The 14,466-nt window shown below is 44.0% G+C and overlaps 1 protein-coding gene across 4 annotated transcripts in view; it reads left to right on the top strand.

Annotated features, from left to right (window-relative positions):
- Window positions 1-782: 782 nt before the first annotated feature.
- DGKG (diacylglycerol kinase gamma) overlaps window positions 783-14,466 on the top strand; it is a 212,282-nt gene continuing 198,598 nt past the window's right edge. For all 4 annotated transcript variants that reach the window (XM_082693811.1, XM_082693807.1, XM_082693809.1 and 1 more), the window contains exon 1: window positions 783-1,143. The gene's annotated coding sequence lies outside the window, so the exon portion shown is untranslated. The remainder of the gene's footprint in view (window positions 1,144-14,466) is intronic.

Genomic DNA, 14,466 nt, shown 5'->3' with positions numbered 1-14,466 from the left:
CCTGCTGACAGGCACCTCATGGAAAAGAAGCAGCAAGTCAGGGCACCTTGGCCAGTGTTGGCCCTCATTCCTAACCTCTAACCCCTCGACCCTTTTCCGTGCTTTCTTACATTTTTAAAGAACAGACTGTTTGCTGTGCAGGAAAACAGTCCACAGTCGCCTAAAAGTGAAGGAGGAAGGGAATAAACAGCTCTTAGACCTGAGCTCTGATCCGGCCAACGCCAGCGGGATGCCGTCTTCCCCACCACACCAGCCGAGGGGGAAATCTTTTCAGACTGAGTAGTCACCAATCTCCTGCCACCAGGGCCAGAGCTGTCAGAAAATGGGCCCTGGGCAAGGGAAGCGATTTAGAGGTTACACATCGAGTTCCCAGGAAATGGAGAGAACTTGTTGATATTTAATTTGCCTTTTCCCCCATCTGATTTGGTCGGGATATTAAGGCAGCCTAGACTTCGGCTGAGATGTGGAAATGCCCAGTGGGGATTCGTTTGTCAAGCAGTTGTCCTCTGTCCCTGGAGTCAGCTGGCCTCTGGCTCCCTAAGGCGCCCCCACTCCCTGGGCATCCTTCCCGAATCCCTAAGTCTCTGACTCCTCCTTCCGGACCTAAGCTCTATCGGGGAGAAGTGCCCGAACTGCGCGGTGCCCGCGCGCCCAAGTTGCACCAAAGAGACGCGTGGTCGCTGCGAGCGGATCTGCATTCACGCGTGTGCGGAAGGCGCGCGCGCGTGTTTGTCTGTGGCGCGTGTGTGTGCGCGCGCGCGCGGGGGTGCGGGGCGGGCTCCGCGCCCGGGGGCAGGGCTCCGCGGGAGAGTGGCAGGCGGACTCGCCGCGCGGCTAGGGGCGGGGCGCCGCAGTGCCGTAGTAGCGGGCAGCGGGGACGCACTGCTTTGGGGCCGAGGATCCGCTGGCAGGCGCAGGACCCCGGCTCTGCCTAGCCCCAGCGCGGCCGCCCCGGCCCCGCGGCGCCCTCCCGGGAGAGGGGGCTGCTTCCCTTCTTGAGAGGGCTACGCCGGCGGGAAGGAGCCCAGACCGCAGCCTCCGTCCCCCTTCGGTCTCTCGGTTCCTCTTTCCTCCCAAGTAAGGGAATAAGCCCCGAGGAAGGAGCGCCCCGGGGAACCGCGCAACCAAGTGTTGCATGGTGAGGTAAGACGGCCGCCCGCGCAGCGGAGGGGGCTCGGGGCTCTCGGGCGCGGGCGGCCGCAACTTGGGAAACGAGGGCAGAGCGGGAGCCAGTCGCGCGGGCAGGGAAGGGAGCCTCCGGCGACGCCACTGTGCCCACCCCGGCGCCGCCACCTGCCGCAAAGCCCCTGTGGGAGGAGACGCCCCGCTGGAGGGCTGGGGACGCGGGACCGGCACGGGTGGGTCATCGGCTCCCTCTTCAACTGGGAAGACCTTCCACGCCCCAAAGGTGTGCAGGCGGGAGGCAGCCTTGCTCCCGGCACTTGGCTCCAGCATCTGGCCAGATTTTCCCCTTCTAGACATACTTGCTTCCTTGGTAGCCTTCGCGCGCGAGGGTGCCCAAGGGCGGCGAAGAGCAGGGACACTTTTCTTAACGTCTGGCCGCCAAAGCCTCTGACGGTCTCGCGGGGTTCCAGGACTTCGGGACAGTCCGCAAAGCCTCTGAGCTAGGGGAGCTTGAAGGGAGGCTGGCGAGAACACAGACACCTTGGGCAAATACAAGAAAGGGAGGGAGAGGAGGGTCGAGAGAGAATATAAAGCTGACCTGTTTGGTGACCGAGTCACAACATGTGTGCCCGGGTATGTGCGTCTTGAAGGGCGCGTATCTAGTATCACCTGTGGGGCTTTCCAAAACTCCACTAGTCACCTCACCCCGAGTATTCGGACCTTTTCTTCCTCTGGATGGGTGGGCTAGAATTTGCGGAGGGGGCCCGCGGAGTTCTGGAAGGCCCTACAGGTGACTCTGCCGCGCCTCCCCTACGCCCGCCATCGCTGCAGCGGAAAGCCTGGGACAGGAGTGAGGAGGCGTCTCCAGATGTGAGCGATCCAGCTGCGGAGCTCAGCGTGGCGGGCACGACTCCTCCTCCCCACCGCCGAGGGTCTGCGGCAGCGCGCGGTGATCCGTGGCTGCGCCGCAGTGGTGCGCGGGAGAGCTGAGAACCCGCCGACGCGCTTGCGGGCTGGCGCGGCCCGACCCGGCCGGCTCCTAGGACTGCATTACCATACGGTGACCTCGCCGTCCCAGGAGGGCCCGGCAGCGCTCTTTGTCGTTCTTTCGTTTCAGGGTCTGGAGGGCACCATCTTGGGTCTGGAGGTGTGCACCGGCGGTAGAAACTGATGAGGGGCAGGGGTCAGGACAGAGGGCTGGGAACTGGCCCTCAGGTTCGAGTGGGGAGAACCAATCCGTGATTTCGGTGCCTGGGATGCTTTGTGTAAAATACAGTCCCCAGAGCCACTTGCTGGAGCACAGGGCACCCTCGTTGTCAGTGAAGGACATTAGATCGTCAGGGCAGTTGTCATCACGCTTGGTCACGTACATATACGCACATATGCACACACCCCTACCTTTGGGCTTTATGATCCTCTCATTCCAGGGAAGTGTCCTAATTAACGTGGGAAGGGACTTTGCGGCTTGACGTGTTAAAAAGGGCTGGACTTGCCAGAGATTACATTCTGCATATAAATAATATGCATTAAATAAAGCAGGTGCAACTAAGCTAACTTCCCTCTTGTACTCCTGGTCTAAGTCTTCTCTTTGCGGGTCACCCTGAATGTTTATGTGTCTGGGTAGGGTTTATGTGTAGCACTCTTGGCATTATCTCAGGTATTTTTCTGGGAGGGGTGCCAGTAGAGGAGTCTTCCCCACCTTACACTTTTAGTTCAGTGTTTGGATCAGATCAATCAAACATGGGAAGAAAATGATAAATACCAGAGCATCTTCAAATCTAGACTCTCTGAGATAGGAGAAATCCCTTGGGACACCAGTTCCAACTCTCCCTACAACTCTCCACAACTTGCCACAGAGCACTTTCAACAGGTGGCACCCAGAGGTCCCAGCTCTGCACTCTGACGTGCTGCCAGGGGAGAACCCACAAAGTACTAACTCTTCCCTCTCCTGCTGATGCTTGGGGGAGGAGGCTGCCCCCTGCTCCTGCTTTGGAAGAAGAAGGGACAGTTGTGGTAAAATTCTTAAAAAAAAAAATCGTATTGTATTCCATCGTTACATATACTTTTTTAGTGTGAAAATCATTTACTGTTGAATGAAAAAAAATGGGGAAGTTGGTAAGTGTGCAAAGAATCAACCACCACCCACAATTCGTCCACCTGATTTCCACATTGTTGCTATATTGGTATATTTCTTTTCTTTCCTTTTTTTTTTTTTTTTTTTTTTGCCCTGAGATCATGTAACCTATAGTGAGCCTACATTGATTATCTACTAAATGTATGTTTTATGTGCTAATTCTTTTATATTCATTGTGTCATTTAATTCTCAGAAGACTCTCTGAGGCAAGTATTATAGCCAACCCCACAGAGTTCAGGTGACTTGCCCCTCCCACACAGCTAGTAAGTGGTAGACCCAGGATTTAAACCCAGGCTGAGTCCTGAGTGATTGCCTGTCCTCTGTAACTATTGCTTCTCTGCTCTCCCTGTCCCCCTCAGTTAGTGTTAGTAGCCAAAGTCGTTCACGAACATCATTTTCATGGCCATATATTATTACACCTATTTGCCATTTAGCAACTACAAATAACTTGGCATACATTTCCAAATACTTTGTTTGGATAGATTCCCAGAAGCAGCATCACTGGGCCACGGGGCATGAATGTTTTAAGACTCCTGATATATAGGACAAGCTGCTTTTTGAAAAGGTGACACCAGTTTACATTTCTATCCATCAGAGGTGACTCTGACACAGTCAAAGCAAATGACCTCTACAGACTCAAATAGACCAGGGCCTCCTGCGACCAAACAATACCACCCGAGCATCCCCCTGGCCTCCTGGGAGAAAGAATCACAGGGATCATCCAGCTTTATACACACCCCTGTGCGTATGGAAACCATACAATATAGAGCCGTACCTGCTTTCATGTGAGCAATGGTCAGTGGCAGAACTCTCTGGCTAGATGTCACATATTAGCTTTGGGCAAACCAAACATTATGTAAAATACACAAAAGTGTGTGGGATCCCATTTCTCCATGTATGTCAAGAGAATAACCCTTACTCCTATTAAAGTGTATCACTGTCACAGCCAGATTCAGCCAGCCCAGCCAATCCATAGCAGCTTCTTCACACACTGGCCATATTCACAGAGCCTTTTGTTTATACCAAGGAAAAGAATTCTACAACAAAATCACAGTGGGAGTTGATGTCACCTTGTATGTAACAGTTCATCTGTCTCCCTACCCCCCACCAAATCAGTTATGGTTAGTGACTACTAATAAAGCTCTAAAAAAATAAGGTTATATACACCATCCAAAAAAAAAAAAAAAAATGCACCCAGGTAAAGAAGATGTGGCTGCAGAAGAGCAATGAAATTAAGCAATACAAAAAAGACACAAAGGGGAAGGGTTTGAAGACAACAAATTGGCCCTAGGCTACGAGTTTTCTCTAAGACAGTGTTTGCTCCACGGCCACCTCTGCCACCAGCCCTGGGTCTCATGGCCCTGGAATATAACCTGTTGTTGTAAATTGAATAAATTTACATTTTGGCTCCCCTCTCTGAAATCTATTCAAGACTCTGCTCAGATCTTAATCATCTTTCTGGGGAGCCCTCCCGGCTTACCCATCTGGGTTAGAGACCTCTCTCTGCTTCCCCCATAGCACCTGTGCATACACTTCCCTCACTATGGTGAATGCACTGCTCTGCATAGCCCCCACGAATCTGGGAGCTCATTGAAGGTACAGCTCTCACCATACCGTGGCTCCAGGGATAGAACTTATGCACCACAAACAATTGAATGTGGTGAACGAACAAATAACAGAATTTTCCAGGTGGTGTCCTGGGTGCTTTATGTGCATTTCTCTCTCCATGCATTTTTATTTGTTCAGACTAGGCAGCCTCAGAAATGTACCAGGAAGGTATCTAGAGCTGTGCTATGTCCACATGGGACTATTTCCATTTCATGTGATTTATTAAAATTGGATAAAACTAAATGTTCCATTCTTCAGTCACGTCAATCCCATTTGCAGTACTTAAATGCTATATACAGCTAGCACATTAGAAAATGCAGATGCAGAATATTGCCATTGGAGTAGAAAGTTGGTCTAAACAGTGGTGGTTGGGTTGTGAGCTTGGTGAGGACAGGAGATGTGAATCCACCATATTCCCTAGAACCAGCCCAGTACCTGGCCTAGAGGAGGGTAGGAGAGGGGAGAAAGCAAGCAGAGGGATGCTGGGTAAATAAATGGAGTAGTAACATTAGATATACTATCCACTGGTCTCCTACTTTGTGCTCGACATAGTGCTATATTTTGTATATGCATTGCCTCACATAATCTTCACATCATTCTGAGTCTGGCATTAACCCTGTTGTACAGACAGGAAAACTGAGTCTCAGGGAGTCTTAAGTAAATGCTCATGAAGTTAGTAGGGGAGGCTGCGTTTTAACTCAGAGTCTTGTGATTTCAGAGCCTGTTCTCTTAGGCGTTTTTCTTTCCTGCCTCCGTTAATGTCGTATGTGGTATTGGAGATGTGAACCGCCATCAGCTTGACTTCCCAGGGAGCCAAAGAAAGGGTATATTTGAAGGCTTCCTGAGGGAAATAATTGGTATAATTTGCAAGTGTTAGTGGCATTTCAAGAGTGCAAAATTTTTCCTGGGCTCTCCAGAGGCCTTGTCTCTGGGTGAGTGACAAGGGAGAAAGGAACCGACCCGTATTGTGGTCTGACCAGAAGGCCAGAACTGAGGAGGGCAGACCAGCCAACCACCACCACCCAGGCTTCTCAGAGAGGCCTATCACCAGCTCTGAGGGAAATACTGGCTTGGCTAGGATCTCACAGCCAGTTCATGGCCCAGTCCAGCTCCTGCCTCCCTAGCCAGTGCTCTTCGTGCTGCTCTGCCCTGCCCCATACATTATTGGCATCAGTGTCTTCACTATCGTTGTCATTCTTCTTTTAGTTTTCCCTGTCTTTGTTCTTTCTTTCTTTTCTTCTTCTTCTTTTTTTTTTTTTTTTTTTGAGATTTTACTTATTTATTTGAGAGAGAGAGAGAGAGAGGAGAATGTCAGAGGGAGAAACAAACTTCCCATGGAGCCAGGAGCCCGATGTGGGACTCGATTCCGGTTCTCGGGGATCATGGGATCATGACCTGAGCTGAAGGCAGTCGCTTAACCAACTGAGCCACCCAGGTGCGTCCCCCCATCTTGTTCTTAAAGAGTAAAATACAGAATTTCAAGGGCAGCTGAATTAGTCCCAAGTAGAGATTATTACCTCCTTCATTTTACGTTTCATATATATTTTTTAAAAACTCTGTAAGGTTGAATTGGGAATCTAAGCCAATAGTAACTGGTGAGTCTAGTGCCAAATGAAAAAAGCCAACTCTTTTTCAAACTTCCTCTTAAACAGTAGCACCTGCAGCACCCCCCCCATGTGCTACCGTCGTACAGATGCTACCTGGGACGTGAATATAGAGCCCTTGCTTTTATCACTCATTTCATCCTGTTCAACTTAACTCAGTCACTCATTTTGTCTTGTTTAGTCTCTCTTGCCAACTTGACTAAATATTTTTAGCTTTGATTCTGTTATCCAGTGTATTTACTGTCCCTTCCAGCTGGCCTCCTGTCATCCCCAAATCTGACGAGTGTGACCTCTTCAACTATGTCATCAATAAAAATGATGAACGTCACGGGAATTCTGAGGCATGTCACTATTTGCTCTCTCAAGGTAGATGTTCATTCATTAAGTAAACAGCAGCCTTTCAGAAAATTTATTCAACTTTTCCTACCATTACCCGGCCCATATTTCTTCAACTTTTTCAAAAATCCATCAAAGGAATCTTCTCTAAGGTTCTGATTAAGTTCAGATACTTTTTATCACTGGCATTTCCCTGATCCACCTGCCAATTATGTTGTCAAAGCAGTTATTTTGCTAGTCTGACATAAGCTACTTTCAGTTAACCCTTGTTGGTTCTTAGAGGGCGCAACTTTAGTCATAATGTCTTATTCCACATCTGTTCCAGAATGTTCTCTGGGATTAATATCAGCCCCTCAAGTTAAGAAATTTTCATATATTATTTCTCCCATTAAAAAAATCACAACTGTCTTTGCCTTGGAGGTGATGGTGTCCATCGTAGTGATGGTGGTGGAAACGATGGTGGTTGGCAGTGAGGATGGTGGTAGTGGACCCCTTACTCTGGATTCTGAACAGATTAAGGAGAGTGGTCTGGTGATATCAGTTGCATGTTGTCTTAGCACTCTGGGGCATTATTCATTTAGGCCATAACACTGGATTAGTTTGAGGCCGATAAAAGTGTTTCTAGCATCATAGAAAATGAAATGAGGGAAGCAGCCTAGAGAGTACCCATTCCAGGGCTTTGTCTTGAAGCGTGGAATCCTCTTCTTTCTAAAGGTGAAGTGTCCTGCATATCTGATAGGAACTGATGTCTCCCACTCTTCCCCAGGGCACAACTCCAGCTCTTCATCTTCATTTCTGAAGAAGCACAGCCTTTGTTTTTTTGTTTTTTGGGGGGTTTTTTGTTTTGTTTCGTTTTTTTAAAGAAATGTCCACTTTCCTCTTGGAATTAACCTCTGACGTCATTGATGCCTCAGTGAAAATTCAAGATCCTTTCCTGGTATCGTGATTTAAAAGGAGAACGTAACAGAGGTTCTCGTTTTCTAAGTGGGACATGGAGCCAAAATGTCTTCAAGGCAGGAGAGGGGCACAGAGAGAAAAGGTTCAAGTTAAAAAAGATTTTTTAAATTAATAAAAATCATGAGAATAATAATCATCCTTTGGATGTGTACCACACTTAGAAGATAACAGGGGCTCATATTCATGAGATCTCCTGATTCCTGTCATGATTGTGAGACAGCACAGACATCCCCAGCCTTCTTTCAGCCTTGGGGTGAAAGGAGTCTAGAAGAGTCTCTTGTGGCAAGACAAGGGATGACAGGTAAAACTCAGTGGTACATAGCTGCTGACAAACCCCAGACCCATCTGCCCAGCTGGCCATTTGGGCCTACCATGCTCTTTTAGTGGTCTACATGGAGAGTTGGCTCCTCACTTAAGGCACAAACAATATTTCATCTACACAGAAACTGAGTTTTCACTTCCCTAGTGGCTGATTAGATGTGAAAGTTCCAAGTAACCAGAGGTCAGCAAGGCCACTTTGACCCTTAGATGCTGAAATGCTTGAAATGTTTGGCCCAAATATTTTCATTCCTTCCTGTATTTCTCCACTTCTCTGCTCTGGGACAGTGGCCCACAGCCCTTTACCAGCTGCCTCAGTGCCCCTGCCTTTCAGTTAAAGTGGAGCCAGAGAAAGCTCTTTCAGTCTCTGAGAGGGCCAGAGGATTCCTTCCAAAATCCATGAAGTCCAATGCGAAGTGGGTTGGATGTTCTCATCCAGTTTCCCATTCTCTCAAGCCAGATTGTCATCAATAAGTACGTTCATGATCCTCAGAATCTGACCCCAGGACACCCACTGGTAGAAGTTGGTCCCCTCCATTTTCTCATACATGGATGTCCAGCAGCCTTTGGCTGATCACAAAGTGATCTTGCCCAAGCATTAGGAAGTGAGTAGTTATATGTTCCCACAGCTGGAGAAATTTCCACTTTGCTCCAAAGCTTCCATTGTTCCTAATCTGTAAATCATGCAAATCATGGCAAATACATTCTTGAGGAGATTCACCCAATCATTTGACTAACATTAAATCAGCAAATATATACTGAACATCCCCTCTGTGGTGGGCAGAGGAGTAGTTTCTGGGAACAGGACTCACTGCATTTCCAGGAGCTGGATGGGACAGATCCAGAAACAGATACCATGTACCTTTATGTTTAGATGAGATTTGGAGGAGGGTCACCTCTCCAGCCTAGGAAGGTATTAGACCAAGGAGGTCAGGCATTACTTTTTGGAGTAAAAGAACTTCAGCTGAAATTTGAAGGATGGATGGAGTGAGGAAGTGGATGTGGGCAATACAGCCTGAGTGTGGGTAATGGAACAGCATAAGCAGAAGCTCAGAAGGAGTTCTTGTCTCCAGTTCAGTGTTGCTGGAGCAAAGCCATGATTCAAGAAATGCTGGGAGATGAGGCTGGAAATGTGGGCAGGAGGGGCTTGTCATCAAATAAAAGAATGTGGATCTTTCCTGGTAGACAGCAGAGGGCCACTGGCAAATTTTAAGTGGGAACTGACATGTCCAGATTTTAACATTAGAGCAATCCTTCCAATTACAACGTCAAGAGGGGAGAAGACAAAAAGTGGGGCTGTCCACTGAGGGGTTTCCGTGGGAATTTAGGTAATATGAGGACTGAACAAGGTGGTACAGAGGGAAGGAGAGAATCAGGAAAGAACCTGTAATTAAGTGGATGTGAGTATAGTGAGGGAGGCAGATGAACCAAGGGTAGCTCCCAGGCTTCCACCTGGTGGTTCCATTGACCACGAGAACCAAGAAACAGGATAGGGTTAAGTAATGAGTCAGTTTGGCATATGTTACATTTGAAGTGTCCGTGAGAGATCCAGGTGGAGATGTGGATGATAGATGAGCTCTGTGGCTAGAAACCCAGATTAGGGAATCATCACTCTAAGAGGTAGGTGAAACCACAAGAGCTGATGAAATCATGGGAGTCGATTTTCATTTATCTTGATATGTATGTACTGCCAGTGTCTAAAAGATCCATGTCAAGGAGACCCGTGTCTCTTCAGGAAGGGAAGGACGTTTCTCACAGCACTGAGAGTCTGGGCTTGATAGACAAGCTGTGCCAGTAGCCATCTGCTGACTCAGCTAGACCTTCAGTGTCCCTTCTGCCAGGTGCATGGTCAAGGGTGGATTTTTTTTTTTTTTTCCTGAAACACTTCTTTTCCTCTGCTGCATTCGAGCTTCACAGATTTATAATCAAGGTCCTCTTCTCCAGACCAGTGGTTCTCAACATTGGTTGAATATTAAAATCACCTGGAGAATACTGCAGCCCTAACAGTTCTGGGTTCCACTCCAAGAGATGCTAATTGAATTGGTCTGGGGTCAAGGCTGGGCCTGAGGGGTTTTTTTAAGGATCCTCAGGTGACACCAGCATTCAACAGAGTTAAGAACCACTGCTAACCAAGAAGTTCCCTCAGTGATTCCTCTACGGTGTTTTTAATTCCTTACCTTCTCTGGTAAATCCTCAGTGCAGTAGGTTTTCTCTAAAAGCCCTCTTGAGCATGTCAGAACCTACACTGGACACTGCACTCCAGTCATGATCATGTCTGCACATTATCCCTGTCTTTGCATTCAATAGTAATTTCTCCCTCATGCCTGAGAGGCTTCTGGGAAGCTTTGTTAAATATCCTGTCTCTGAGCTGCATAAGTAATATACCTGTCAAAATGACTTAAGAATCACCTGCTATGACTTCTGAAACTTGGTTAGTTCCAGGGAATCATTGCTTTCTCTCCCAAGTTCTCACAAGGCAGCCCTCAATCTCGCAGTTCTTGAATTTTGATTTTTGCCTGGTGACTTTCCCATCAGAAATTCTGATTCAGAGACGTGCAGTGGTGGCCCAGAAGCAGCATTTTTCACCAGCACTCAGGGTGATTCTGGTGCAGGTAGACTGCCTTTAAGAAATACTGTGTTAAAAATGGGAAGTGAAGAAAACACATTTAACTCATGCCTACTCCCCTGATTTTTTATTGAATTGATCATATTAATAAATAAATATTTGAGGATATTTATTATAGTACTGACAGAAAAGGATACCAGTGTAATCCACATGTCAGAAATTTTGACAGCAGTCCATGATAAAGAGTATTGGGGGAAGGCTCAACTAACCCATAAATCACCAGAGTGGAAGGAAAAGTTGGCCTACAGATGAAAAAGAAGGAACTCCTAGAAGAATTTTCACTAGCATCTCTAAGGGTAGAATGACAGGGACTACAAAAAATGGGAGAAAATTATTTGCAAATTGTATATCTGAAGGTGGGTTGATATTCAGAATCTGTAGAGACCTCAATAAGCTCAACCAAAAACCCCCCAAATAATCCAATTAAGAAATGGGCAAAGGATTTGAAAAACATTTCTCCAAAGAAGATGCACAAATGGCCAATAAGTACCTGAAAAGGTGCTCAGCATCACTAATTGTTAGGGAAATGCACATTAAAACCACAATGAGATACTACTTTGTATCCATTAGGATAGCTATTCTCAAAAACAAACAAACAAACAAACAAGAAAAAGAGAAAAACAACTGATGGCAATGTAAGAAGTTGGAACCCTTGTGCACTGTTGGTGAGAATGTAAAATGGTGCAACCACTATGAAAGACAGTATGGTGATTCCTCAAAGAGTTAAAAATAGGAATATCATATGAGCCATCAGTTCCTTTTCTGAATATATACCCAAAAGAATCGAAAGCAAGAATACAAAGAGATATTCATTCACTTAAATATATAGCGGTATTATTCACAATGGCCAAAAGGTGGAAGCAACCAAGTGTCTATTGATGGACAAAGGAATAAACAGAATGTTGTATATGTATAACATACATGTTGTATATGTATAACAGTGGAGTGTTATTCAGCCTTAAAAAGGAATGATTCTGATGCATGCTACAACATGGATGAAACCTGATAACATTTTGCTAAGTGAAATAAACCAGTCACAAAATGACATACACTTATGGTTTCACTCATAGGAGGTATTTAGTGTGGTCAAACTCCATAGAGACCGAAAGTAGAATGGTGGTTTCCAGGAGCTGGGAAGAGGAGAATGAGGTGTTATCATGTAGTAGTATAGAGTTTTAGTTTTGTAAGATGAAAAAATTTTTGTGAATGGATGATGGTGGTAGTTGCACAAAAGTATAAATGTACTTAATGCCACTGAACTGGATAATTAAAAATGGTTGAGTGGTAAATTTTCTGTCATGTTTATTTTACCACCGTAAGTAAACATAAATTCTATATTAGGTATATTTTGCCACTATTTTAAAACATATATAATATTTTAACATATATCTTAATATATTTTATATATGTTATATATATGTTAAATATATAAATACTGTGTGTATCTGCTAGCCACGTTGGTGATGGGAAGCACCACCTCAGCATCTCAATCATGTTAGTTTCTCCTCAGACACACCCTGGCCAAAACACATGGTGATGGGCCATGGGACTCACTCATAGTCAACACATCGTCAAAGCTCACAAAAACAGTATTTAGTGGTTCAGAAGAAGGAAGACATCTAAGAATGTGAAACTAATTTCTCCCTGTAAAATGGACACTATTAAAAAAAAAAAAGAAAGAAAGAAAGGTCCAAGTTCTATTTACAGAGATTCCAAAGAATGTAACAGGAACTATCAAAAGAAAGCCATCTGAGATTAGGAAACTTTCCTTTCTTTAAAATAAAAATATTTTGCAGAATTAAAAGCATGCAATGGAAGCATGGACATTAGGACAATGCAGAGCAATAAAGATGAGCATAAATTCTCACAGTTTTGATAGAAAATACATAAAGAAAGAAACCAAAAGGGATTCCTGGGTAGCTCAGTCGATTAAGCAACTGACTCTTGGTTTTGGCTCAGGGTCCTGGGATTGGACTGGAGATGGGCTTCCTGCTCAGTGGGGAGTCTGCTTCTCTCCCTCTCTGCCCCCTTCTTACCCCCCCACACACATACTTTCTCTTTCTTCCTCTAAATAATTTTTTTTATAAAAAAGAAACAAAACTAATGAGTGAAAAAGAGGAAGCTATTTCAACACATTAAAATATTAAAATATGGAATTTTTTAGGAGAAGAGAAAATGGAAGATGAGTTATAAAAAGTATAGAGAAATATTTTTATAATTTCAATTCAAAATACTCATTGTGTACCAGGGAAAATTAAAGATACGTTCTGGTGGATGTTGTTAATTTATAAGATTTATAAGAATCTATTGGTGTGCAATCGGGAAAAGAAACAGTATTTTTAATAAGCATGTGTCAGATATTTTGTAGTGGTAAATGTTAGAAGGAAGTTGATACATAGCTATGGAGTTTTAAGGTAATAAAATTGTGACCCAGAACTGTATTCAGTACCACATGAGGGGAAAAAAAGATATTGTCAGACAAAAGAAATACACAGAAAGTAGACCACCAAAATCATTTAGTGGAAAAAGTATTCAAAATACTCTGATCCACAGGGAAATTAATGAATATTAAAATTGGGGGATGGAGATGATGTGATATAAAAGATAGATAAACAATAAAATCAGAGCAGATTTAATGTTTAAACTTTATTAATTTGGTTATGAAACAATGCAACTGTCAAAAATAGTTCTTAGTTAAAAAGATAGATAAGAAATTTAATGATAGTAATCTGGATCTGAAAACTCAGATTACTCCAGAAAAACAAAAATGCTTGAAGTACTAAAGCGCTCATTTTGTGCTGAGAGACATCAAATACTAAATACATTTTTAAAAGAAAAGAGAGTAGATGAATATAAGAGTAGAAATTCCATATTTAACTTCAAAATTAGGAGAAAGATTTGGACTGGTAAGGCCAAGATTAAAAACTAATAAAGAAAATAGCAAGGGAACATAAAAAAAGAAAGTATAAAATAAGACGGTAGAAGTGAGGTCAAACGTGTTATCACATTAAGTGTGAATGGCTTAATTGTTTCTATTAAAAGACAAAGAGACATGGATCAGGCAAAAACTAATTCTAAATATATGCTGTTTAAAACAAAGTGGGACAGAAAGGAGAGAAAAAAAGGAAAGACAAAAATATACCAGGAAAATGCAAACCAAAGGAAGAAAGGAGAGCAATATTAATATTAGACAAAGTAAAATGGTGCATTAACTGTGGCTAAAAGATATAATCCATTAAAAGGCATACCCTCCATGAATACTTTTATTCTAAATAATATAAATAGTAAAATATATAGAATAAAATTGTCAGAACATTCACAGTGGGAAACAACATATTTCTATCAATCTTTAATACTTTGAGTGACAAAACTGAATGAGTATGTAAAGAATTTTAAGGATATAAGGAATTTGATGCAATGGATATATATGCAATGGATTTCACATTCTAGAGTGAAAATATATATATATATATATATATATATATATATATATATATATATATCTGTTAAAACATTTATAAAATACTGAGAAATGTTGATCATTTTGTAACCCTTGTGATGCATTCCAAAAAGTAGAAATTGTCCTGGGACCAAGAGGAAAATAAAATTCAAGTAGAATTTCTCTAGGATAATATATTCTAGAAAGTTGATGTAGCCTAGGATGTGTGCATATCCAAAGTAGAATTTCTCTGGGATAATATATTCTAGAAAGTTGATGTAGCCTGGGATATGTACACATCGACCTGCCACTATTAATT

This window comes from Mustela nivalis, assembly GCF_964662115.1.
Source record: "Mustela nivalis genome assembly, chromosome: 1".
Classification (NCBI taxonomy): Eukaryota; Metazoa; Chordata; class Mammalia; order Carnivora; family Mustelidae; genus Mustela; species Mustela nivalis.
Note: the sequence above shows the minus strand (reverse complement) of the source record. Positions and strands in the feature narration are given on the sequence as shown.